At 36.8% G+C, this 27,957-nt stretch overlaps 1 pseudogene; it reads left to right on the forward strand.

The window, feature by feature from the left end:
- The first annotated feature begins 71 nt into the window (after positions 1 to 71).
- LOC127546545 (E3 ubiquitin-protein ligase RNF166-like) lies at positions 72 to 27,957 on the forward strand (annotated as a pseudogene).

Genomic DNA, 27,957 nt, shown 5'->3' on the forward strand with positions numbered 1-27,957 from the left:
GGTTTTCCCACATGTTCTTTAGCATTCATCATTATTATTCCTATCATCTTAGCCAATCTGAGAAGTGTGAAATGGTACCTTATGAAGGACCATACCTGAGTGTGAAAGCCCCCATAGCTGTGAATCATAACACACTTGAAGGAATTGCAAATAAGCCTTTACTGATGAAGACGGTGCGTGTAAATTGGGAATGAAATAAATCAGGCAAGAAGGAAGAGGAGAGAAGTCAGAAAATACAACTCCCTCTCAGTCTCCTTGGTATCATTAATATCCTTTCACATGAAGGGATCTATTCTGCTGATCAGAATTCGATCTCCAGCAGCCACTAGAAGATTGTGCCTATAACAATACCTCAGATAAACTTGTATTTCTCTAATCAACAGTGATTTAGATAATTTTTTTATGTAACAAAAAACAATTTTAATCTCTTCATTTGAAAATTGTCTGTTCATATCCTTTGAGCATTTACCAATTTACCAATTGGACCAATTACCAATGATTGGAATTCTTATAAATGCAAATCAGGTTTCTATATATTTTAGAAATTAAGCCTTTATCAAAAACACTGACTGTAAAAATTGTTTTCCAGCTTTCTGCTTCCCTTCTAATCTTGAATGCATTGGTTTTGTTTGTGCAAAAGCTTTTAAATTTAGTGTAATCAAAATTATCCATTTTGCATTTCATAATGTTCTTTAGTTCTTCTTTGGCCACAAATTCCTCACTTCTCCAATGATCTGACTAGTAGACTATCCCTTGCTCTTCCAATTTGCTTATAGTATTAATATTTATGTCTAAATAATGAACCTATTTCAACCTTGTCTTTGTGTAGAGTGTGAGATGTTGGAGTTTGCCTAGTTTCTGCCATAGTATTTTTCAATTTCCCCAGCAATTTTTGTCTAAGGGTGAGTTCTTATCCCAGAAGCTGGAGTCTTTGGGTTTATCAAATACTAAATTACTATTGTCAATACAATTGTGTATTATATATATAACCTATTCCACTGGCCCACTACTCTATTTCTTTGACAATACCAAAGGCTTTTGATGACAGCTACTTTACAATATGTTTAGACCTGGTACAGCTAGGCTATTTTCCTTTACATTTTTTCCCATTAATTGCCTAGATATGGATGGAGGAGGAGTCAAGATGGTGGGGTAAAGCCAAGAAGATGCTCAAGCTTTCACAGTTTCCCTCAAAAACAACATAAAAGCCTCTGAACATAGTCTGATAAAATGAAACCATTCTCCAGCTCAAGATAGATAGGAAGGATTTCTTATTTTTTTTCAGAGAGTAAATTTTTATTTTACTTTATTTTAATACACATTGCTTTATGAATCATGGTGGGAGAGAAAAATCAGAACAAAAGGCAAAACCATAGGAGAGGAAAAAAATATAAAAAGTGAACATGGCATGTGTTGATTTATATTCAATCTTCATAGTTCCTTTTCTGATGCAGAGATGCAGATGGCATATTCTGACCAAAGTCTATTGGGATTGCTTTGGATCACTTTCATAGTCGATCATCACACATTCTTGCTGAGCAAATCACCAGAAATACATTGTACATAAGTACAATGTATTTCTGGTTCTTCTTGATTTGCTCTTCATCACTTCATGTAAATCTTTTTAGGCCTTTATAAAATCAGCTTGTTCAAAATTTTTTTTATGGAAATTCATATATTACATTTGTTTAGTTACTCTCTAATTTATGGGTGTCTACTCATTTTGTAATTCTTTGCTACCACAAAAAGAGCTGCTATAAACATTTTTGCACTTGAGGGTCCTTTTCCCTCCTTTTATGATTTCCTTGGAATACAGACCCAATAATGGCATTGTTGGGTCAAAGGATATGCACAGTTTGATATCTTTTTGGGCATAGTTCCAGATTGCTCTCCAGAATGGTTGGATCATTTCAGAACTTCACCAACAATGCATTAGTGTCCCAGTTTTCCCAATCCCCTCCAACATTTGCCATCATCTTTTCCTATAAATATAGATAGGAAGGATTTCAAGAAAGATCTCTTTCACTGGGGTGAAAGGGGAACTCAGCCCAGTTTTAACAGAGTCTAGAAAAGCCATTGAGAAAACCTTAATTACAGCAGATCAGGAACTGAGACCCTAGGTCCTGGATCAGTAGCACAGTAGACTAGTGGAGCAGCCTCTATTTCCAGCTCAGAAGGCAAATTCTGAGAAATCAGACTGTTTCCTGGAAAGATCAGGGAAAGCTACCCCCTCCTGCAAACAAGACACTAAACACAAGTGATCCCTATGCTCAAAGTCAAGCCTCAGAGCTGCAGGGAAGCTTGGAACAGCACCCCTTTATCTCAGGAGCAGAGCTCAAACATAAAAGTCACAAAAGAGGAAATACAAAAAGAAAAGGAAAGAGAATGAGTAAGAAACAGGAAAGAATTATAACTATAGAAAGTTACTATGGTGATAAAGAAAATCAAAACACCAACTCAAATGAGGACAAAATGTTCATGGAGAAAATTTCAGAGTGATATGAATTGGTCTCAAGATAAACAATGAAAAATGATATATTATTTAAAAGTTAAATTGTTTACATCTCTAGATGGGAAAATGATATCTGCAACTCTTGAGAACTATATCTGTTATTGGGGTAGTTAGATGGGGCCTACATTTCCTGGAAGTGTTCATAAAAATTTTTTAAAGGCAAATAAAAGAAGCAGAAATAAAAAATGAGCAAAGAAATGAGAGTTATACAAAAGAGAGTCAACAGTTTGGAAAAGGAAGGGAAAAATTGTTTGACACAAGCAATTCCAAATGCAAAAATAAATCTACTAAGAAATGAATTCCTTAAAAAACACAATAGGCCAAATGCAAAAAAAAAAAAAAATCCACTGCACCTTAAAAAGTAGAATTAATCAAATGGAAAAAGAGATACAAAAGCTAACTTAAGAAAATCACAAAATGGGGTAAATGGAAACTAATGACTCTATGAGTCAAACAAACTAAAAAGAATAAAAAATGCAAGAAAATGTAAAATAACTCATTGGGAAAATAGCTAATCTAGAAAAAAAAAATCAAGACAGACTATTTTAAAATTATTGGTTCACCTGAAGGATATGACCAAAAAAAAAAAAAAAAAAAAAAAAAAAAAAAAAAAAAAGAGCCTGAATAGCATTCTTCAAGAGACCATCAAGGAAAACTGCCCTGTTATATTAGAACCAGAGTGGAAAATAATCATTGAAAGAGTCCATTGACCACCTCTGGAAAGAGATCCCACAAGGAAAATCTCAGGGAACACTGTTGCAAAACTCCAGAACTATAATCTCAAGGAAAAAGTACTGCAAGCTGCCAGACAAAAACAATTCAAGTATCAAGGAGCAACAGTCAGTATTACCCAAGATCTGACAGCATCTCCAATAAGGGATCAGAAGGCTTGAAATATCATATTCTGAAAGCCAAAGGACTTGGGGTTTCCACCAAGAATTAATTACCCAGCTAGATTGATCTGAGGAGATGGGAGAGGAGGGGAGGAAATAGATTTTCAATGAAGTAAGAGACTTTCAGTCATATCTATTGAAACAAAAATCAGAACTAAACAAAACATGTGATCTTCAAACACAGGATTTAAGAAAAGCATAGAAAGATAAACAAGGAAAAATGATATATTATATAAAAGTTAAATTGTTTACATCTCTAGATGGGAAAATGATATCTGTAACTCTTGAGAATTATATTTGTTATTGGGGTAGTTAGATGGGGCATACATGGATGGAGGGTATGGTTATGCATGGACTTTGATGTGATGACATCAAAGAAAAAGGCATTAAGGTGTGGAAAAAAGGATTGTACTGGGAGAAGAAGAAAGGAGAGGTATAATAAGATGAATTAGATCACATGAAGAGGCACAAAAGATCTATTAAAATAGAGGCAAAGAAGGAAGGAGGATGAGCATTGTCTGAAGTTTAATCTCATTAGTTTTGGCTCACAGAGGGAAAAACTTAATCATTCAGTTGGGTATAGAAAATTTTCTCACCCTATAAAAAAATAAGAAGAGAAGGGAGAAAGAAAAGGAATGAGCTGGATAGAAAGGAAGGCAGAAACACTAGGAAAGAAGGGGTAAGAAAAGAAGAGGGTTGGTCAGGTAGAGGGTAGGGTACACCCAACTAAGGAAGGACAAAGTAGAAGGAGAAAACAAAAATATATACAGGGGAGAAAATAGAATGAAGGGAAATATAAAACTAATCATCATAAATGTGAATGTGAAGCTCTCCCATAAAATGTAAGTGAATAGCAGAGTGGATTAAAAAACAGAATCCTAGCTAAGATGACAGGAAAAGATAATGATGAATGTTAGAGGGAATGTGGAAAAACTGGGACACTAATACATTGTTGGTGGAATTGTGAACTGATACAACCATTCTGGAGACAATTTGGAACTATGCCCAAAGAGTTATCAAACTGTGCATACCCTTTGATCCAGCAGTGTTTCTACTGGGCTTATATCCCAAAGAAATTTTAAAAGAAGGAAAAGGACCTACTTGTGCAAAAATGTTTATAGCAACCCTTTTTGTAGTGGCAAGAAACTGGAAACTGAGTGGATGTCCATCAGTTGGAGAATGGCTGAATAAGTGATGATATATGAATGTTATGGAATATTATTGTTCTATAAGAAACAATAAGCAGGATAATTTCAGAGAGTCCAGAGAGGACTTACATGAACTGATGCTAAGTGAACTGAGCAGAACAAGGAGATCATTGTACATGGCAACAGCAAGATTATATGATGATCTATTCTGATGAACATGGCTCACATCAATAGTGAGATGATTCAGGCCAATTCCAATGATCTTATGATGATGAGAGCCATCTACATCTAAAGAGAGGTCTGTGGGAACTGAGTGTGGATCACAACAGAGTATTTTCACTTCTTTTATTGTTGTTTGCTTGAATTTAATTTTCTTTCTCATTTTTTTTCCTTTTTGATCTGATTTTTCTTGTGCAGCAAGATAATTGTATAAATATGTTTGCCTACATTGGATTTACGTATATTTTTACCATGTTTAACATACATTGGATTACTTGCCATCTAGGGGAGAGGGATGGGGGGAAAGAGGGAAAAGTGGAACACAAGATTTTCCAAGGGTCAATGTTGAAAAATTATTCTTGTATATGTTTTGAAAATAAAAACTATGATAAAAAAAGAAATTAGCATTAAGAAAACCCATAATCCTATAATATGCTGTTTACAAAAATCACATTTGAAACAGAGAGATGCCTATATAGTAAGGGTAAAAGGCTGGATCAGAATTTATTATGCTTCAGCTGAAGCAAAAAAGCAGGGGTAGCAATTCTAATCTCAGATAAAGCAAAAGTAAAAATAGTTCTAATTCAAAGAAATAAGGAAAAAAACTACATCTTTTTAAAGGATACCATAAACAATGAAACAGTAATGATACTAAATTTAATTAAATGAATTAGAATAGGCAATGAGGAAATAAAATGATCACTCTTTGCAAATGATGTGATGATATATTTAGAGAATCTTAGAAAATCATCCAAAAACCTACTCAAAACAATTAATAGCCTTAGTATTGTTGCAGAATACAAAATAAACCCACACAAATAATCAGCTTTTCTATATATTACTGACAAAGCCCTGTGGCAAGATATAGAAAGAGAAATTCCATTTAAAATAACTGTAGAAAAAAAAAATATTTGGGTGTCTATCTACCAAGACAAGTCCAAGAACTAAATGAACACAATTACAAAACACTTTTCACACAAATAGTCATATCTAAACAACTGGAAAAATTCCAATTGTTCATGAGTAGACCAAGCTAATATGATAAAAATGACAATTCTACCTAAATTGATCTAGTTGTTCAGTGCCATACTAAACGGCTAAAAATTATTTTATAGAGCTAAGAAAAAATAACAATTTGTTTGGAAGAACAAAAGGGCAAGGGAGTTTCTAAAGCATTTACTATGGATTAACACATAGTCTGATCATGTCATTTCCCCTACTCAATAAATTCTAGTGGTTCCCTATCATTTTCGGAAACAAATATGAAATGCTCTGTTTAGCATTCAAAGCCCTTTATAATCCAGGCCCTTCCTCTTTTTCCAGTCTTTTTACATTTTATTCTCTGACATGATTCAGTGACACTGACCTCTTGGTGATCCTACAAACAAGACACTCTATCTCCCAGTTCCAGAAATACTCTCTAGTTGTCCCCTATAACTATAATATTCTCCTATCTGTCCTCTGACCAAATAAAATCTACCTTTTATAGGAAGCCTTCCTCAGTCCCTCTTAATTCCTGTGTATTCCGTTTGTCAATTCCTATTTATCCTGTATAAATCTTGTGTTGTATTTATTTATTTATTCATTCATTCATTTGTATGTCTTCTCTATTAGGTGGTAAGCTTCTTGAGGGCAAGGATTCTTTTGCCTTTATTTACCCCACAAATATGTAAAAATAATATGTTCCTGGCACATAAGTACTTAATAAATGTTTATGAAATGATTGACACACACAAAACCTCCCCAATATTTTCATTCAAGGAATTTGCACTTACTTCTCTGGGGTTCAATTTTCTCTTTTTAAAATGGGGAGGTTGAACTAGATAACCTCTAAGATTGCCTAAATTTCATGGGGAGAACAAAATAAACTCATGAGGACACATTTCTCATAAATGACCATCTAGTAAGGTTCCCACTTAACTGGTATCTGACCTGTTTAGCCAACATTTTAGTCACAACAGCCAATTGCTTTATGCTGATGTGTCCCATTGTATGACTGTATCCCGTCATAATTCCAACTTTTGTTTTGGTTACCCTTTCAAATGGGAGGTACAATGGACAGAAATCTAGACAACTTGGAGTCCAGAAGCTCTTCAGCAAGGAAGGTAGGCAGTGAGAAAATCCAATAAATGCAAGCATAGTGCCAGGAAAAGAATATTTAGTCAGTTCAAATTTTGGTTCCTCTACTTTCCACCAGTGTGAACTTGGGCAAATCATTTCCTTTTTCTAGACACCAGATTATCCATCTAAAAAATGAATGGCATTTAGTTAGATGAACAGTAGGTAATGGGCAAGCCACTTAACCTATCTGAACCTCAGGCAATTTTCTAAGAGCACAAATTATAAATAGGTTATGGTCTGTGTAGGTGGAATCTCCACCCAAAATAAATCACAGGTCCATTTTTATTGACCTCGTTCTGCAAAGAGCAGCCATAGAAGAAAGAACTCAACATTTATTCTTACTAAGAATCCACAAGGTGGCACTTGACTAAACCTAAACGCAAAGCTAGTTTATAATAAGAGATTTTAAAATGTGGATTTAGTTCAGTTCAATCCAATCCAATTCAATTCAAGCAACATCTATTAAATGCCTAATGTATACAGAATTCTGTGTTAACCTAATTTTAATGTTGAGAAATTGAAGCTATAATTTTCCTCTGGCTAGATTATCTATTAACTATTCAGGTTTAGACAGTTAAAGAAGTATCAAACATAATTGGGTTAGAGAAAGAAGCAGTCAATACCTACTAATAGTATTGAACTCTTGAAAAAGAAAAAAAAATTAGCAAGATTAGCAAGGAATTAATATATGTTTGGATACATCAAAGATAGGGTTTTTATCACCACTAACAATACTTTTTACCTGTTTTCCTTTGGATTTTGTATTAATCTTGTGATTAATCTTGTATCACTTTGAGCTTAAATGATCCTTTAAATATCTGGTTTCCCCAAAGCAATAAGCACTGCAATATTTCTTAATATTTATTAAGTGTGCTCTTTAAGAGTTACAACTTTTAATTCACAGAATTAAAAGGGCAATGAAATGTGTGTATGGCATCAAATTTATCATAGAACCAATAAAAAAAACTAGCTAGAGCTGAGAGAAATCAGCTAATTTGGTTTCATCTTGTCAAAGTTAAGTGTTCAGAATCAACTAATGTTAATTAAAGCATACATGCATAATTATTATAGTCACAAAATAAAAACATATCAAAATTATTGCTTAGCCTAAGTAGTTTATAACTGTAGCAGGAAATGAATAAATAAATGCTTGTTGAGAAATTTCTCTTTTCTCTTCTTAGACTTTTTTGTTTTGGGCATGTTACTCAATGTACATGGCTCCCTCAAGGGCCGCATGGTTTCCTGGAGTTACCTTCAGGGAACTAAGTTTATAACCATTTAGCCCCTCTCCTTTGTCTCGAGCATCCTTTACATAGCTAGTAAATTTAGAAGTAGTATTTGAACACAGATCCAAGGCAAACCTAAAGAATATACCACAGGTATATTAACTGATAGTGAATCAATTAATATCAATATGGTACCAATGAAGTTATAAGCACTGAGAACAAGCCAAGAAATCCATACTTGATGAGAGAGTTAACTTTGTCAAGGAAATTTCATACCTTGTTAAAGAGATGGAATTAATTCCAGAATAAAGCCCTTATCTTTGGCCACAAGCACCCAAAAGTCGCTCTTCGGAACCCAAGGGAAGACAGATTCTATGATCATGAGCTGGCAATGGCAGGAGACAGTGATAGTGCAAAGAAGGAATTACTAGACAGTGTTGAGTTCCTATACCAATTCTGGAATCAGGGAGGAGCCAGATCAGAGGAACCACAAAAGGTGAGTTCATGATATGAAAAAACAAATACCCTTTATTAGTATTGAGTTACATGGATGAAACAGGTTCAGGGAAGAGAGGCTGACTCTTAATGAATTCTACTGCTTTCCTCTTCAGTAGAAATAGGTGCAGGAGAATGAGTCATAAAAATAAAGGCCTTGATAGGCCCCTGAGAGAGACAGGGCTCACTACAAGGGTGGTAAAGAGTTGTCTTTACTGGAATGAGTATTAAAGTATAGCAGGAAAAGCGTTATGTTAGGAACTGGCAGAACTCTGGTTAGAATTTCATCTCTAAGGCTTACTAACCCTAACCCTGGGCAAGTAAGTCAATGAACTTCTTTCAGACTCAGTTTCCTCCTTAATAAAATGGGAATTGTTGAGAATAGCACCTACTTTACAGGGTTCTTGTTAAAAACAAATGACATAATTACATATATAAAGCGTTTTTGCAAACCTTAAAGGACTCTATAATTGTTAGTTATCATTAACCAGAACATTAGGAATGAATCAGTAGCATAATGCTGTGGAAAGAGTGATGAACTTGTTATAGTCAGAGGACTTGGATTCAAATTTGAGTCATGTGATCTTAAATCACCTATCCTTTTTAAGACCTCAGTTTTCTTATCTGTGAGAAGAGAGAATTAGATTAGTTCACTTCAAAGGTCTTTCTAATCCCAGGAATCTTTTGTGTTTTGCCTTTTCTGTTGAATTAAAATAATGCCATCTTGTATTCAATAAATTATTGTTGGCTTGAACGCTTGCCTTGACCTTTTTTGTAGAGACCTGTGCATGAAGTACATCATGAGAAGAAACCCATTAATGATTTCCTGGGCATAAGTGGGCAAAGAGAGGCAGAGAGAGATGACACACACAGAGAGGCGGACAGAGAGATAGAGACAGACACATAGACAGAGAGAGAGAGATAAAGCAGAGAAAGAGAGAGCACAGAAAGAAAAAGTCTTGGATAACTGAGATTTCAAACCTGAGTGACTTAAACAGAAATAAGATTAGGAAGAGTTGGGGATGGAGGGAAAAGATAATTAGTTTTATTTAGGACATGCTTAGCTTGTGATGCTTATGAGACCTCCAGATGGAAATATATAATAGCTGGTGGTGAAGGGCTGGAATTCAGGGGAGCCAAAACTAGATACCTAGATTTGGGAATTATAGGCACAGAGACGATAAGGAGGATAGTGAGATAACCAAGAGAGATAGAACAGAAGAAGGCCCAAAGCACAGGCATAGGAGATGCATTATGAGCCAGTAAATGAGACAAATAGGAATGATTGGATAAATAGAAAGAGAACTAGGAGGGAGTGATGTCATGAAAGCCAGAGATAAGAAAATGTTCTGAACTGTCAAACGTGGCAAAGAAAGCAAGAATGAGGACTGAGAAAATATTTTTGGAATGAACAAGTAAGAGATCAATAATGATCTTAAAGAAAGACTCTTAGAACCATAGGTAAAGTTCCTGAACCAAGTGTGAGATAGAAGAGAATATCAAAGGATGGAGCCAAGGAAGAAAACTAGGCTATCCCGCCTTCATTCCTCTGCCAGCCCTGTTCTTTAGGAATTCAAAATCATGCCTCTATTATTTTCATTGTAGAACTTCTGAGGCCCCTTCATTCTAGAGCTTCCTACTATTCCTGTGGCTTGTTTACCATGGAATATGTTTTCATAACCTCACTCCCTTTTTTTCCATTCCCACCTCCTTTTCTGCTCCTTTATGTGTTGTCCTTGACCATTAGAATAAAAGCTCTTTGAGGGCAGGAACTGTCTTTCATTTTACTTGTATCTGTATCCCTAGCACTTAGGATAGTATTTAATTAAGTTTCCTTCCTTCCATATGTTAAGCAATGAATCAAGGCTGTGATTTTCACTGATATTTAATAATTAAGCCAGTATAAACAGAGAGACAGACAGAGAGACTGAGACAGAGAAATAGAAACATACATACAGAGATAGAGAAGCAGAGATAGAGCCAGAGAGATAGAGAGACAGAGACAGAGACAGAGATAGAGAGAGACTACAGAGAGAGCGAGACAAAGAGACAGAGATAGACAGCGACATAGAAACAGAAAAGAGACTTTCCAAGCACATCTAGGACAATACTGTAAGTAAGGAGGGCTGTATAAATTCCTAGATGGAGTTCACTAGAAGAATGAGTTGCTAGACTCTCAGCAATCTCATGTGCTTTTCCCTTTCATTGGGTGGACAAGAGTCTGCCTGACTGGGGTAGTATTATAAATCTAAAGGTTTTTTTCTAAGTCTAAAGCATAGGGTTTTTTTAGGGGGAAGTAGTACTTTTTGAATTCATCTCTCTTCCTTTTTTATCTATCATATTCATTCTGAGTAAGTTGTACTCTTCCAGAGACATATAAGGATGATAAGATAACACAAAAGAGCTGGAACAGGAAAGGATCATACAGGTTATTCATGCCCATTTCATCATTTTGCATGGCAGCAATACCCACATGAGCAGAGACTTTATCTTGAGGTGAGGAAATAAAGCAAAGGATTATTAAATAATTGACCTAGATCAGAGAGGTAATAAGAGATCGAACTAAGATTCAAACCCAGTCCTGTGGCTCCAGATTCAATGTCCTTCTACATTGTGAGGTCATATTTGCCCCATTACATGTAGAGCTTTAGTCAATCTTTTTTGTTATCCATACTTTGTGAATTTGTATGTAGACATCCCAGGCCATCCATTTAATTGTTTGCTTTTTTCCTTGAATTTTGCTTCCTGTGAATAACTAGTTATTTACCTTCTCCCTAAGTTGCAGTTTCTCTCTATGACATCTACTTAGATAAACATATGCAGGCAGTCTTCTCCACCCACCCTGTATTTCTTTTTCAATTTAATGCCTTTTTAATTACATTGGTTGTATTCCAGGGACATAGATCATTAACAACCCTTGTTAGGCATACTAGCTGAGAGCCAGTATTCCAAGATCTTCAGCAGTGGTCAGTAAATGAACATCCCTTTCCCAAATATCATCTTAAAAACAACAACATTTTTTCTCTTCCTAACCTGACTTTTTCTTCCAAAGCTCTTTCTAAAAAAGAATCAGAAGCAGTCATGAAAATACCACTTCTGCATTTAAGAGCATGACTATACTCTACTCAGATACCTCAGTAAATCATAGAATTTGAGTTAAAGAAATGTTCCAGATCTCTATTCTCAAAAAGGAATCCCTTCTTCTAAATACCCTTCACATGGTCATCTAGACTTTATTTTTATTTTAAATCCTACAATTCAGAGGCAATTGACCACCTCTGGAGGCAGCCCAGTTCTCTGGACAATGCTAAGTGTTAGGAAATTCTTCCTGACATCAGGCCTGAATCTGCTTTTTGAATTACCATCTGTCATTCCTGGTTTCATCATCTTGTACTTGTGAAGCTAATTTTCATCTCCAAGAGAGAGGTAAGCAGAGGAGAATCTTTTGCCCCACTTCAAATCAGAAGGCCACCCCAAAAGTAGCGAGGATGTTGCTGGTGGTACTGCATAAACTCCTATCAGAGTTACTTAGGAAATAGACACAGCAGTACCCCTTCAGGAGAAGTCTTGCTACGCTAAGTTTGAAATAATATAGAAGAATTCTTCCAGCTGCTTGTGAAGATAGACTGGGGCAAACTCTGGGAACAAAATTATCCCTCCTCTGGTTCACCAGAAAAATCAGATTTGAACCAATACATGAACAGAAGCAACCTTCTCAAATCAGATCCAGACCTTAATCTTTGTTGTTAAATCATTTTTCAATCGATTCCATTTGAGGCTTTCTTGGCAGAGATACTGGAGGGATTTGCCATTTCCTTCGCCAATTTTATAGGTGAGAAAGCTGAGGCAAATAGGGTGAAATGACTTGCCCAGAATCACACAGCTCATAGCTGTCTGAGGCCAGATTTGAACTCAGGAAGATGAATCTTCCTGTCTCCAAGCCCAGCCCTCTGTGCACTATGGCACTACCTGGCAGCCCATACCTTAGTACTATATTAGAATCCCTGGGAAATCTATCCAAACACTATCACTCATATGGTCAGGTGGCCATATCCAAAGCCACCTGCATGCAGCATGGTACCTATCATTGACACATGTTGCTGTTAAACTTATCTGGGACTTTCACCAACAAGGAAAAAGTGCACCCAATCTGCATTTGTGCTTGGACTGATGCCAGCAATCTTTACACAGTTTCCATGGCCCTGTCCTTAACATTGGGTTTTCTTGGCAGAGATTCTGGAGTGATTTGTCAATTTTCTTTTCTAGTCCAGTTTACAGATGAATAAATTGAGGCAAAAAGAGTCACACGGCTAGTAAATGTCAGAAGCTAGATTTGAATCCACTCCTCCTGACTTAAAGTCCAGTGTTCTGTCTGTTGTACCACTGAGCTGTCCACCTAGGTTCAAATCTCAGCTTTGGATCTTTCTACCTCGCAAATGGGAAATGCCACAGGTGCCTCTGTTCAGCCCATGTTCTCTTTTTGCCATTCCTCTAAAAATCCTCCTTTGACCTATATTCAGGGAAAACCATATGCCCTGCAAAGAGCTTGTTTAGAGCTCACAGGCCCCTCCCCACATTCTGCTAGCGAGAGTCCAGCTCAGGTAGCCCAAGCTGCTTACCAGTCAGAGCCATTACCCCAAGTGAACAGGATCAAAGTGGTCTTCTCCCCCAGGCCCTCCTGCCAGGGATTGTTTTGATTGACATCACAATCTTGCTTCCTCTATCTCCACAGTCAAAACTCAGACTCAGGCATGTAGGTGTTTATAACTTGGCAATGATGCTCCTCTTGTGTTTGTTTTGCTGGCTCGCACTCCACGAACCATGGTAGGACTGGGTTGGGGCGTGAAGGTGGGTGGGGAGGAGCTAATCCGACAGCCCTCTGAGTCCTCGCCAGTGTACCTGTCCTGAGGCCTCTGATTCAGTGTCAGAGACTCCAAGGCCGGGAGCTACATGTCAAAGGTACCATTTTTTATGTACTGATGACTCCATTTTGCCTTTGATTTCATCTCATTGATCCAATTCAATGTAACTCGCCAATTGTCTGCTCTGTACACAGCACTGGGAAACAGTCCCTGCCTTCTAAGAGCCCACTTGGGGTGCTTGATATGCATACACATAAATAAACACAGAGTAATATAAATTTCAAATGGGAGGGAATACTGATACCTGGGGGACTCCTGTAAGAGCTAAAGTCACAGCTATACATTTCAGATCAAGAGAGGTGTGTTTTTTTTTTTTTTTAAGGGATTTTGAAAACACTAACACAAAAGACAATCCAGTGCCTTGAGATTTCTAACAGGATAAACATTCCCTGCCATCAACCCTAGTGATTCCTATTTTACTCCTTCTTTTTCCTATTTTGGAGGTAGTGTGGTAGAGTAAGAAGAACATTAGAATTAGAACCACAGAATCCAGGTTCTAATCTTGATTATAGTTTCAGTAAAGTAAAGCAATTTGGGAGCCAGCCTACATATAATGGATCTTGTGTAACACTCATTAATTATCATAGCACAGTGAGAGTCCAAAATTCTTGGAAATACAAATACTGCCGGGGGAATCTTGAAATTGCAATTGATCATAGACTCAGCCAGAAAGGATTTTAGACATCATTTCATCCAGGGGTTCATAACTTGGGTGGGCTTCTCCTTCTCTTCTTTTTAATATTGTTGCCTTGTTTTCTTTTGGTTTTGTCCAGGCATGTATTTATGACAAAATTTTTAACAAAAAGTTTTTCCGTATTTCACTCTTTTTCTATCCCTATCATCCTAAATATTAGTCTGAGTGACAGATGAGAATGATGATTAATTCTCTTCAGCCTTTTAGAAAGACCCTGGCCCCATGCTAAGTTTTGTTTTGTTTTTTAAATTTAGATAAATAGTCATTTAAGTTATAAAATCTTTTTTGTTTTATTGTCCTTCTATCATATTCAACTCTGCTTTGGAGTTTTCTTGGCAAAGATGCTGGAGTGGTTTGTCATTTCCTTCTCCAGCTCATTTTATAAATGAGGAAACTGAGGTAAAGAGGGTTAAGTAGTTTGCTGAGGATCATACAACTAGTCAGTATCTGGGACTGGATTTGAACTCGTCTTCCTGACTACAGACCTGGCACTTTATCCGTTGAGCCACTTAGTTTCCCAATAAAATCTACAACAGTATAACATTTTTAAAAAAGAAAAGAAAACCTACCTTTTTAAATGTATTGCTCATGGTTTTTCATGTGCATGCTACCTGGCTAATAAATGTCAGGGGAATAATAACGTGTCTTGACTAATGTATCAGGCTGCATGATCGTAGTTCATTATGATAGCTTACATTTTATATAGATTTATCCCTTCCCCCACATATCATGTCATCCAATAACTAGCCTTTCAAAGAAGGAATAAGATGAAAAAGGTTGGAGAATAAAGGCCACAAACATGATAGAAAAGGGCAGAAAGAATTCCTTAAAAAAAAAAAAAATGAACACAGCTGTGTGAAAGTCAAATCAATTGCTGATTGGTAGCTAAATTTATTCAAAAAGTGTCCAAATACCACATAGAACATCTTCCAATCCTTCTTAATAAAAACTAGGAAATCCACAATACTACCAAATGAGAGTGAAAAGTCAATTAGATTTTTATCTTCAAAATAGAAATCTACAAAGAAAGTTGTTTCCCCCTACCTGTCAAGGAACTGGAGGCTTAATTGTAGACTGAGAATGGAAAACTTTCTTGAGGAGAATAGTTATCATTTGTGATAGAGAAACTTAATCTCTTTCTTGATAAATGTCATTTTATTCTGACATTCAACTTCTTACCATTGCTGTCTATACCAGAACAGTTATTAGAAACATTTAAATTATGGCCACTAGGCTTTTTGATTTTCTGAAAAGGAAAATGATTTGAAATCAGTACTGGAGTAGGTTATAATAGTAGTGGACTAGAGTAAGGAAGACCTAAGTTCAAAAATCTGGCCTCGGATACTTACTGGAAATGTATTTAATTTGATTCAGTTTCACCATCTATGAAATGGAATTAATTTTATGCCTCCCAGGGTTGCTGTAAGGATCAAATGACATCATACTTGCAAAGTGCTTTGCAAACCTCAAAATATTGTATAAATGGTAACTGTTATTATTATCTTATTAGAGATAATGTTATGAAAAACAGGAGTCAAAAACTTCCTTAGAGCAAAATATCAACACTGATTGCTTAGGTTTGAATAGTATTCCATTAAAGGACTTCTAAGAGCTTTCAAGCATCAAAGACTAATTTATACAAACACAAAAGAATATAAATAATACTATAATTTTTAAAGATATTAGAGTAATTATAGCAGCTGCTTCATCATGTAAGGACAATAATAATGGCTAACATTTATTTAGCACTTACTATGTGCCAGGTACTATATTAAACACTTCACAATTATTATCTCATTGGTCCTCACAACAATCCTGAGAGGTAGATGCTATTAGTATTCCCATTTTACAGATGAAAAAAACTGAGGTTCTGAGTGGACCAAGGTCACACAGCTAATAATGTATGATGTTGCTTTTTCAGTCTTCCTGACTCTAGGCCTAGTACTCTATCCATTGGGCCATCTACCTAGCTGTCCCCAATAATAAAGAATAAAGTAGTGAAAGAGAATCAAAATGAGAAATCAGACTTTAAATATCATTTTTTCAGCTTCATTTGAGTAAAAAGGCATCCTCTCCTTAAAAAATTGTACAGAGGGAGGGTTCAATTTTTGTTTTCTTTAAGTGATAAGGTTTGAAATGAATATATTAAAGTTCTCTTTGCATATGAACTTGGTTTCTTTCAGTCAAATTGGATGGTGACATTTTTAAAAAATTTCCTTGCTTAATAAGTCAGTCATTGACTTGGATGGGTGGGTGGGGGGTGGGGGAGAGAAGGGAGGCAATCAGGGTTAAGTGATTGCCCAGAGTCACACAGCTAGTAGATACCTGATATCAGATTTTCAACTCGGGCCTCCTGATTCCAGAGCCAGTGCTCTATTCATTGTGGCCACCTATCTTCCCCATTTATTGACTTTTTAAATGTGCATAGTAAAAATGATACATCAAGATCACAAGGGCAAAGATTTAGGATCAGCCAATTAATCCACCCTCCACATTCCATCACTAGAGTTATTACCATTGTCAATAATAGAGATAAGAATAGCTGAAAGTTCCTTTATTTTGTGTGTATCATCTGGATGAAGTTCCCCATGCCGTATGTCTTAGAGACTTCTTGGGAGATCCATGATCACCAGCACCACACAGAAGATGTAAAGAAGAAACAAAACACAACATTAAAGTTTGATTGCTTTGGGCAAATGCTAGGACCCAGGCCAAGGTCTTCAAAATGACAAAAATTGTAATGGTTATAACCAAAATAATAGACTGGTTTTTTTTTTAAAACAAATTTGAAAGCCAATGAATAACAGTAATAATGGTGATGATTATGATGATGATCATAATGATGAAGATGATGATGATGATTGTGCTTTGCAAATATCTCACAACAACTTCACAACAATTCCAGGGATTATATTATTATCTCTATTTTTATGGATAAGAAGAAACTAAAGATTGAAAAAACTAAGGGATTTATTTAAGAAAATATAGCTATCATATGTTAAAGACGATCTCTGAGCTCATTTTCCTGACTTTAACCGTATTACTCTGGCCAGATGGCCATGGAAGCATGTTGCACAGCTTAGCTCCTCTTACTTTCCTCTCGGTATGTATATCCCCTCCCCTTTAACTTCATAAACTATAAATTGCCCCAAATGTGCAATTAGCTTGGTATATACAACCTTAGGCACAAGCCTCTGACTCTAGAGTCCTTTGCTAAACATTGTGGATACAAATAATGTCCCAGGCTCCTGATCTTTTCTTCTCTCCCTCCCTTCATCGTATCTAACCTAATGTGTCATTTCTTTAAGGTCCTCAACTATGCCACAGAACTGATAAAATAATTTAAAGCTAAATTTAGGAGAAGGATGTTTAAGGGTGATGCTGCTTCCAAATGAACCATACCCCCATTCTCCCCTTGCATAGTTTTTGCATTTTAATTGGTTACCTTTAAGGAATGATCAATGGTAGAAAAGTCAGACATTAAGATAGAGGAATGAAGAAGTCATCTTTGTTATGTAGGGACTTTCCCAACACACTTAAAATCCTAGGATCAGAAGATTCAAGATTAGAGCTGCAAGGGAGCTCAGAGACCATCTAGTTCAATCTCCTCATTTTATAGGTAAGGACACTGACATTCAGAAAGATTAACTTGTCTAAAACCATACAGGTAGTCAGTGACAGAGCCAAGATTTGAACACAGATCTCCTGACTCTTTAAATCAACTCACGTCTGCAGCTTCCTCCATTGCACAACCCTTCTTAATAAAAGTGAAATGATTGAACAAGTTGTGGCATATGATTGTGATGGAATACTATTGCACTGAGGGAAATGTTGAGGGGAGGTAGTTTCAGAAAAACATGAAAAGACCTATATAGCATAATGCAAAGTGAAGTGAGAAAAATTAGGAGATCACTGTGCACAGAACAACAATGTTGTAACAATGATCAACTATGAGATACTTGTCTACTCTAATTAATACAATGGTACCAGATAATTCCAATGGATTCATGATGAAAAAATGTTGTACATCTCCAGAGAAAAGACTGATGAATTAAGTGCAAATTGAAGAATATGTGTGTGTGTGTGTGTGTGTGTGTGTGTGTGTGTGTGTGTATAATTATTATTATTATTATTGGCTTTTTTGGATATATGGCTAATTTGGAAATATATGTTGCATGATTTCATAGGTATGATTTATATTATATTACCTTCTCAGTGGATATGGAAAGGTGTAGGAAGGAGAGAGAATTTGTAACTTGAAAATTAAAAAGAAAAGAATATTTAAAATAAATAAAAATGATAAATTTTTTAAAAAGTGTGATCCCATTCCCTCCTGTCATCTTCAAATGGACCTTATCTGAACCTTCCTTATAAATACAATATTAACCAAAGTAGAACACTGCCAAGTCCATTCATTTTCAACAGTGTGTGCCTTGTTAGAATGAATACCTTTTGAATTGTATCTTTATCATTGAATTTCTATATAGATTAGAAGGAACACTCAGTCTTCTCAATGTTCATGCTACTCCTGTTCTTATCTTTAATCCTCCCAGGACTGAAGATTTCTCAACTTTTGCTTGTTTTAAATATTAATACAAAAGGTTTCTGATTTAATTTCATGGCCAGTATTCTGTTAATTGTATGAAAAAGATCCTACTTCATATTGCTCCAGATTATGCTAATTTTCTCGTATCCATTCTCTCTTCTCCAGACCTTTTAAAAAATCTTTTATTTTCAAAATATATGCATAGTTTTCAACATTCATCCTTGCAAAACCTTGTTTTACAATTTTTTCTCCCTTCCTTCTTCCACCCTCTTTTCTAGACAGCACGTAATCTATTTGATTACTAATATCTGATTTAATATCTAATAGATATTAAACATGTGCAATTTTTCTATACATATTTCCACAATTATCATGCTGTACAAGAAAAATCAGATCAAAAAGGAAAAAACAAAACAAAACAAGCCAACAATAACAACAAAGATAAAAATGCTATGTTGTGATCCACATTCAGTCCCCACAGTCCTCTCTCTGGGTTCAGATGGCTCTCCATCACAAGTCTATTGGAACTGGCCTGAAACATCTCATTGTTGAAAAGAGCCATATCTGTTAGAATTGATCATCATATAACCTTGTCATTGCTTTGTACAAAGTTTTCTTAGTTCTACTCACTTCACTTAGCATTGATTCATGTAAGTCTTTCCAGATCTTTCTGAAATCATTCTGCTGGTCATTTCTTATAGAACAATAATATTCCATGACATTCATATACCACAACTTATTTGGCCATTCCCCAACTGATGGGCATCCACTCAGTTTCCAGTTACTTGACACTACAAAAAGGGCTGCTACATACATTTTTGCACATATGGGTCCTTTTCCCTCTTTTATGCTCTCTTTTTATGCTCTCCAGATTCTGCTGGATCAAAGGGTATGCACAATTTGATAGCTCTTTGGACTATTGCTCTCCAGAATGATTGGATCAGTTCACAATTCCACCAATAATGTATCAGTGTCCCAGTTTTCCCACATCCCCTCCAACATTTATCATTATATTTTCCTGTCATCTTAGTCAATCTGAGAGGATTGTAGTATATCTCAGTTATCTTAATTTGCATTTTTCTGATCAAAGTGATTTAGAGCATTTTTTATATGACTAGAAATGATTTTAATTTCTTCATCTGAAAATTGTCTATTCATATCCTTTGATCTTCTATCAATTAGAGAACAACTTGTATTTTTATAAATTTGAGTCAATTATCTATGTATTTTAGAAATGAGCCGTTTATTAGAACCTTTGGATGTAAAATTCCCCACCCTCCCAGTTTTCTGCTTCCCTTCTAATCTTCTCTGCATTAGTTTTGTTTATACAAAAACTTTTAAACTTAATATAATCAAAATTTTCTGTAAGGGTCTGGAAAGGAACCTCACATAGTGTAATGAAAAAGTAAAGAGGCTTTGATGCCTAAGGCACCCGTAGATGTGATCTCTGCAGCTAGAGTAAGTGGGAGCCCTGGCCCCATTGAGAATGCATCATCAAGGGGAGACATTGCCTTCTCTTATTGGCTGTGCGTGTGATCTCATTGCCTGATATAAGTAGTGGGGACCAGGAAGTAAGAGGAGTGGAGTGGGAGTGGGAGAGTGCAGGAAGAATGCAGGAGTGGTGCAGGAGTAGTGCAGGATGTGATTGTGTGGAATAAAGACTTGAGCTCACGAGCCGCTGTGTTCCGGCATTCTGTTGAACATAGAACTACTGCTCAGTGAAGTGATGGCCAGAGACATCTGAAGACCTGGGATTAGGTAAACTGACAATCAGTAACCTCTGAGGGGGAGGTTACAAGGGGCAGCCCAACATGGCGGCAGCACTTTCAGGATGGTCAGGCCCTGCAAGGGAAGGTTCAACAGCCTCGTCAATAGATGGGAAGTCAGGGAAGCATTATGGGTCTGGGTCTAAGTTTACCCATGCTCAAGCTCAAGAATACGGTCATCGTGCATGCTGCTCAAGTATATAAGTTAGAGAGCCACACGGGTCTCTACAGAGCCAGAACTCTGGAGACATATACTTGAAACAAGGTATTAACTCAGTGGAATTGATAAGACAATGGTTATCTAGTTTAGCATGTGAGTTCTCTAGTTCAGTATGATTGATTTTATCCTAAAACAAGGTTAACTCAGTAGAATTAAGATAATGATCCTCTAGTATTTAGTATAGTTCTACAAGTTGACACCTATTCTACAAGATTGACACCTACAATGATGTACTTATAATAGAGTATATATAAGAGCTAAGAAATCTGGGAGGGGAGACAGACTTCAAGATAGAGACCATCTTGGTGGCTCTCCTGCCTCCTTCACAGAAACCCATTCCAGAGGGTCTCCAGAAAGCTAGCCCAGGGCCCAGCAAAGGAGACAGACTGTGAAGAAGATAATAAAGACTTTGGATTTTATTCCTGACTATTCTTGTGGTGATTATTCTGCTGAAATGAGGCTTGTCCAGTGATTTTCTAGCAGAGAACACATCTGATGAAGAGCAGGGGGCTTGCTCCCAGGCTCCAAAGCATCTACTCCCACACCCATTGAGTACAGCTCATCAAGGAAAAAAAATCAGATAGTGAGCAAGGGGATTAAGCAATTAGAACAAAAGGTGGGAGAACTTCTCTTGCAAGTTGAGTCAGAAAAGAAACAAAAGATTACTTTACAACACTTAGAACAAGAAGTACAAGAGTTACAAGTTGAGTTAGAGAAGACATGAAAAATTACTTTACAGCCATTAGAACAAAGGAAGTGAGATTAGAGCCAGGGAGGTGGGAGTTAGTAGGAGAACAACTAACTGAATACAATGAGTTAAAATTGGTTTCAAGGAATCCCACAAATTTTAAAACTAAGAGAGATTTTAACTTGGGCAGCCAGACAAGGAAGTATGAGGAGAAAAGCAACAGAGAGTTGGTAACCTTAACCCCAGAGAGTGCAGCACCTGAGGCAGAGCTAAAGAAGTCTTTTTTTTTTTTTTAACATTTTACTGATTTATATAGTTTGCTGCTGCTCTAGGAGATCCGTAGGGTGTAGCCACTTAGGTGAGAAAAGAGTTAAATATCTTTATTACCATGGTGAGTTGGGCAGAAAAAGAATTAGGTACATCAAGCACCTTGCTGAAGAGGAATATGGTTCTTTGCACATTCAAAGCTCAGTTTCCGTTTTAATTCTGCCTAGAGCTGAGCATGCACCCTTAGGTTATTTCCCATCTCCTGACCCTCCTCCTTTAACTCCGTCTTCCTGGGTAGGAGGAGGAGGAGTGGGAGGGGCAATGACACCATCAGCACCCCCCACAAAGCAGTTCTGCCCACCCCTATGTTCTCATTACAAGAGGTGGTTCTCAGCTCCAGGGCCCCAGGCAAAGAACACTTGGGTCTTGATGGTAAAAGTTATTATCTCCAGAGAGTCTTTAAGAGCTCAGTACTCCAACATCAGTCATCCAAGAAGCAACCTCGTGGGGAAAAGGGATTGAAATTAGGGAGAATAGAGTTGTATGCAGCTGGGATTACTAAACTATCCCCTGGAGATGTGAAATCTGTCCCTGTCCATCCTATAGATCCCTTGTCTTTACACACAGTCAGCTTGACCATTTCACCCTCTGAGGGTGCTTACAAAACAATTCCATCTATATATTGATTTGGGAAACTGAGGAATGTGTAGCTATTGCCCCAGCCACTAATATAGCTAGACAATGGTTTACTCCTGAAATGCAATTTGGTGATATTTATCCAGATTTTGACTCCCAGCAACAGAATCCAGGAATATTCTGGACTGCAGCTATTAGGGTTTAGATGGTGTCTGGAAGAGCCTGGGTCAGGGTTTGGGGACCTGGGTATGCTCTTATCATTCCAGATGCAGACCCAACAGCAGAGGAGTGGATGCCAACCAGAAACATCCGTGATTTGGGGAATCAAGAAAAGAAGGACCAGACAATGATGATGTCATCCCCAATGACGGCCCAGAAGGATCGGTAGGATGTCAGCATCCCTTCAGACGCTGATGACAGCCCTGTCCCTCCTGACCATGACAACAAAGTTGGGGAACACAGAACCAGTGTAGCAGCTGAATTGTACTGCCCTGGTTCATGTGCAATGCCTAGAGGCTAACAAAATTGGACAATGGACTTGTGCACTTCTCCCATGGCCTCAAGCTATTCATGTAGTGGGCTAGGGAGAGGCTTCATCCCATTTTCTACTTGTAGACAATGCCTTTAAACTAGTGGGTTGAACATCATGGTTTGGGTCCCTGTTGGGCACCCCATGTGATCTCTGCAACTAGTAGGGACCACCTCGTGAGTGGGAGCTCTGGCCACAATAAGAACGCATTATCAATGGGAGACATCTGCTTCTCTTATTGGCTGTGCGTGTGACCTCATAGACCCAATATAAATAGTGGGGACAGGAGGTAGGAGGAGTGGAGTGGAATGGGAGTGCGGGAGAGTGCAGGAAGAATGCAGGAGTGGTGCAAGAGTAGTGTGGGATGTGATTGCCTAGAATAAAGGTTTGAGCTCACAAGCCACTGTGTTTGGGTGTTCTATTGAACATAGAACTACTGCTCAGTGAGGTGATGGCCAGAGACATCTGAAAATCAGGGATTAAGTAAACTGACAATCAGTAACCTCTAAGGAGGAGGTTACAATTATCCATTTTGCACTTCAAAATGTTCTCTAGTCCTTCTCTGGCCTTAAATCACTTTCTTTTCCACAGATCTGAGAGAGAGGCTATCCTTTATTCTTCTAATTTGCTTATAGTATCACTTCGTGTTTAAATCATGAACCCATTTTACACTTTATCTTAGTATAGAGTGTTAGTGTTGGTCAATGCCTAGTTTCTGCCATATTATTTTCCAATTTTCCCACCAATTTTTATCAAATAGTGAGTTCTTATCCCAAAATTTGGAGTCTTTGGGTTTATCAAACATTAGATTACTATAGCCATTAACTATTATGTCCACATCTTTGTTGTTGTTTTTTTTTTTTAATTCCCTATTGGTCCTGTCTGTCAATTCCCAAGATTCCTTTTACCCACTGAGCTGATTTGCAACACTTAGAAACATTAACTTTTAGAAGTAAAAGGGTAACAAAAAAGACAATTGAGTCCATTTCCTTAAGTAAATTTTGAAATGAAAACATTTCTGAGGTGGATAAAATTATTACCAATTATTAGTTACAAGGTGCAATCTCCTATTTCACAGATGAGAAAACTAAGGTCTACATTAAACATAAAATTAGAGGTTGTGTTGAATAGCTGTTTCCTTTCTGATACTAATATTAATTAGTATTTCATATAATCGCAGTGTCTCTTAATGGAAAGAAACTTCAAAGCCACTTAGTTCTTCTCTCCCCCTCCCCATTTAATAGCATTTTATTTTTTCCATTTACATAAAAAGATAGTTTTCAACATTCCTTTTTGTAAGTTTTTGAGTTCAAAATAGTATGGCAGAAACTAGGCATTGATCAACACTAACACTCTACCAAGATAAGGTCAAAATAGGTTCATGATTTGGTCATAGTGATACTTTATAAGCTAATTAAGAGAAGAAGGAACCGTTTCCTTTTCTGATCTGTGGGAAAGGAAGGAATTTATGGCCAAAGAAGAACTAGAGAACATTATGACGTGCAAAATGGATAATTTTGATTATATTAAATCAAAAAGGTTTTGTACAACAAAAACAATGCAGAAAAGATTAGAAGGGAAGCAGAAAACTGGGAGAAAAATTTACAACCAAGGATTCTGATAAAGGTCTCATTTCTAAAATATATAAAGAATTGACTCAAAGTCATAAGAATACAAACCATTCTCTAATTTGATAAATGGTCAAAGGATACGAGCAGACAATTTTCAGATGAAGAAATAAAAGTCATTTCTAGTTATATTTTTAAAAAATGTTATAAATCACTATTGATTAGACAAATATAAATTAAAAGAACTCTGAGGTACCAGTATATGCCTCTCACATTGGCTAAGATGACAGGAAAAGACAATGATAAATGTTGGAGTGGTTGTGGGAAAACTGGGACATTAACACATTGTCAGTGGAGTTGTGAACTGATCCAACCATTCTGGAGAACAATTAGGAGTTATATCCAAACTGTGCATACCCCTTGATCCAGCAGTGTCTCTACTGGGTCTGTATCCCAAAGAGATCATTAAAAAAGGAAAAAGGACTCACATGTACAAGAAAAGTTTGTAATCGTTCTTTTTGTAGTGGCAGGAAATTAGAAATTGAGTGAATCATGATGGAAAATATTATTGACATTCAGAGAAAGAAGTATGAAGTCTGAATCAGAGAGAAGCATACTATTTTCATTTTTTTTCTTATGGTTTTTTCCCCTTTATTCTAATAGCTGTGAGGTGGTATCTCAGAGTTGTTTTAATTTGCATTTTTCTAACCAATAGTGATTTCTAGCATTTTTCATATGACTAAAGATTGCTTTAATTTCTTCATCTGAAAACTGCCTATTCATACCTTTGACCATTTATCAATTGGGGAATGATATATTCTTATTTGACCAGTTATCTATATATTTTAGAAATGAGACCTTTATCAGAAATATTAGCTATAAAAATTGTTTCCCACATTTCTGTTTCCCTTCTAATTTTGGTGGCATTGGCTTTGTTTGTGTAAAATATTTTCAATTTAAAGCAGTCAAAATTAACTATTTTGCATTTCATAATTTCTCTTTCTCCTCCTTTATCATAAATTCATCTCTTCTCCATAGATTTGACAGGGAAACTATTCCTTTTTCTCTTTATGATATTAACCTTTTGTGTCTAAAATCATCTACCCATTTTGACCTTATTTTGGTATTTGGTGTAAGATGTTAGTCAATGAATATCTAGTCCAGTTTTCCCTGCAGTTTTTTTTTTTTTCCAAATCCCAGAAGCTGGAGTCTTTGGGTTTATCAAACAGCAGATTACTATAGTTGTTGATTATTGTGCCTTGTTTACCTTACCTATCCACTGCTCCTCTACTTTTATTTTTTAACCAGTACCAAATGGTTTTGGAGAGTGCTACTTTATAATACAGTTTTAGATTTGGTACAATGAAACCAGATTCTTGTGTCTCTCCCTCACTTCCATTTCCCTTAATATTCTTGACTTTTTATTTTTCTAGGTGAATTTTGTTATTATTTTTTCTAGCTTTATAAAAATAGTAGTTTGATATGGCATTGAATTAGCAGATTAATTCAGGTTAAATTGTCATTTTTATTGTATTGGCTCGATCTAGTCATGAGTAATTGATATTTTTCTATTTGTTTAGATCTGACTTTATTTGTGTGAAAAATGTTCTATCATTGTATTCATATAGTTCCTAAGTTTGTCTTGAAAGGTGAACTCCATATTTTTAATATTGTCTACAGTCTAAGTGTAATTTCACTTTCTGTCTCTTGTGCTCAGCTTTGGTAGTAATCTGTAGAAATGCCTGTGGTTTATTTTATAATCCTGAAACTTTGCTAAAGTTATTCATTGTTTCAAGTAGTTTTTAATTGATTCTCTAGAATTTTCTAAGTAAATCATCATATCATCTGCAAAGAGTGATAATTTCCTCATTGCCTATTCTAATTTTTCAATTTCTTCTTTTATTTTTATTGCTAAAATTAATGTTTCTAGTACTATATTGAATAAAAGTAGTAACAATGGGAAAGCTTGTTTCTGAACCCTACTCATATTGGGAATGTTTCCAGCCTATCCCCTTTACATATAATGCTTTCTGATGGTTTTAGACAGATATTGCTTATCATTTTAAAGAAAATTTCATTTATTCTTATGTTCCCTAATGTTTTCAATAGGAATGGGTGCTGTATTTTGTCAAAGGCTTTTTCTACAACTATTGAGCTAATCATACAATTTCTATTGGTGTTATTATTGATATGGAACCTTATGCTGATAGTTTTCCTCATTTTAAACCAGCCCTACATTTCTGGTATAAATCCCACCTGTTCTTTCCTTAACTCTATTGTATGTAATTTTTATTGCATTGTGATCTGAAAAGGATACACTCAATATTTTTGTCTTTCTGCAATTGACTGGGAGGTTTTTTACTCTAATACATATTAAGTTTTTCTCTGGGTGCCATATACTGCTGAGAAAAGGTATATTCCTTTCTATTTGCTTTCAATTTTCTCCAGAGATCTATCATATGTAATTTTTCTAAAAGTCTATTCATCACCTTAATTTCTTTCTTGTTTATTTCATGGTTAAATTTGTCTAATTCTGAGAGGGGAAGGTTGAGGTCCTTGCTACTAACTACTATACTACTATAGTTCTGTTGGCTATTTCTTCCTTAACTCACTTAACTTCTCTAAGAATTTGGATGCTTCAGGGGACCCAGACTAGGACCGTGCAGGATTCCTAATGTGAGCTCTGGACTGGGAGCAAGAGGGGACAGCTTGTCTGAGCCGGCGGGCAGGAGCTCCTGGGCCTCTTGAAGGTGATGTTCCGCAGCCTGAGATAGTGTGCATAGCAGCCCCAGCAGCCACAGAACCTGCCAGCTGGTGCCCCAGCCAATGTCCTCAGTCCCATCGTGCCTGGCACTGGTGGGGAGAGTGGCCTGGAGGCTCAATACAGCTAATCCATCTGCCTGGAGGTCTACCACCGACCTGTGCCCATTGTCAGTGAGGGACACATATTCTGTGGGCAGTGTTTGCAGCCATATAACCAGATGCCATCTCCACCCTGTCCACTCTGCCTACTCTGCCCACTCTGCCGAATGCCCTTTGACCCAAAGAAAGTGTATAAAGCCTTCAACATGGAAAAGCAGCTGTCATCTTGCTCCGTTTGGCCAAGAAGATGACTCTTGCAAAGATGAAATCACACATTTCTTCCTGCATGAAGGTCCAGGAGCAGATGCCAGCTGTCCCAAGTCTGTCCCCGTGGGACCGTGGTGCCGACATCCCATCCCATTCCTAGCAACATGCCAAACAAATCCATCTTTGTCTGTCCATACCATGAAGCCCGAAACCTGGACCAGCAGGAGCTAGTGAAGCATTGCATGCAGAATCACCCAGCTGAGTGGTCTGTCCAATCTGCTCCACCATGCCCTGGGAGGAATCCAGCTACAGGAGCACCAACTTCCTGTAACACCTCCTTCACCCACACAAATTCTTCTATGACACCTTTGGGGTCACAGCATAGATGAAGAAGCTTAATTTCGGGCTTCCCTGGCGCTGTCCCTCTCTGAAAACTGA

Source organism: Antechinus flavipes, chromosome 2, assembly GCF_016432865.1.
Source record: "Antechinus flavipes isolate AdamAnt ecotype Samford, QLD, Australia chromosome 2, AdamAnt_v2, whole genome shotgun sequence".
Taxonomy (NCBI): Eukaryota; Metazoa; Chordata; class Mammalia; order Dasyuromorphia; family Dasyuridae; genus Antechinus; species Antechinus flavipes.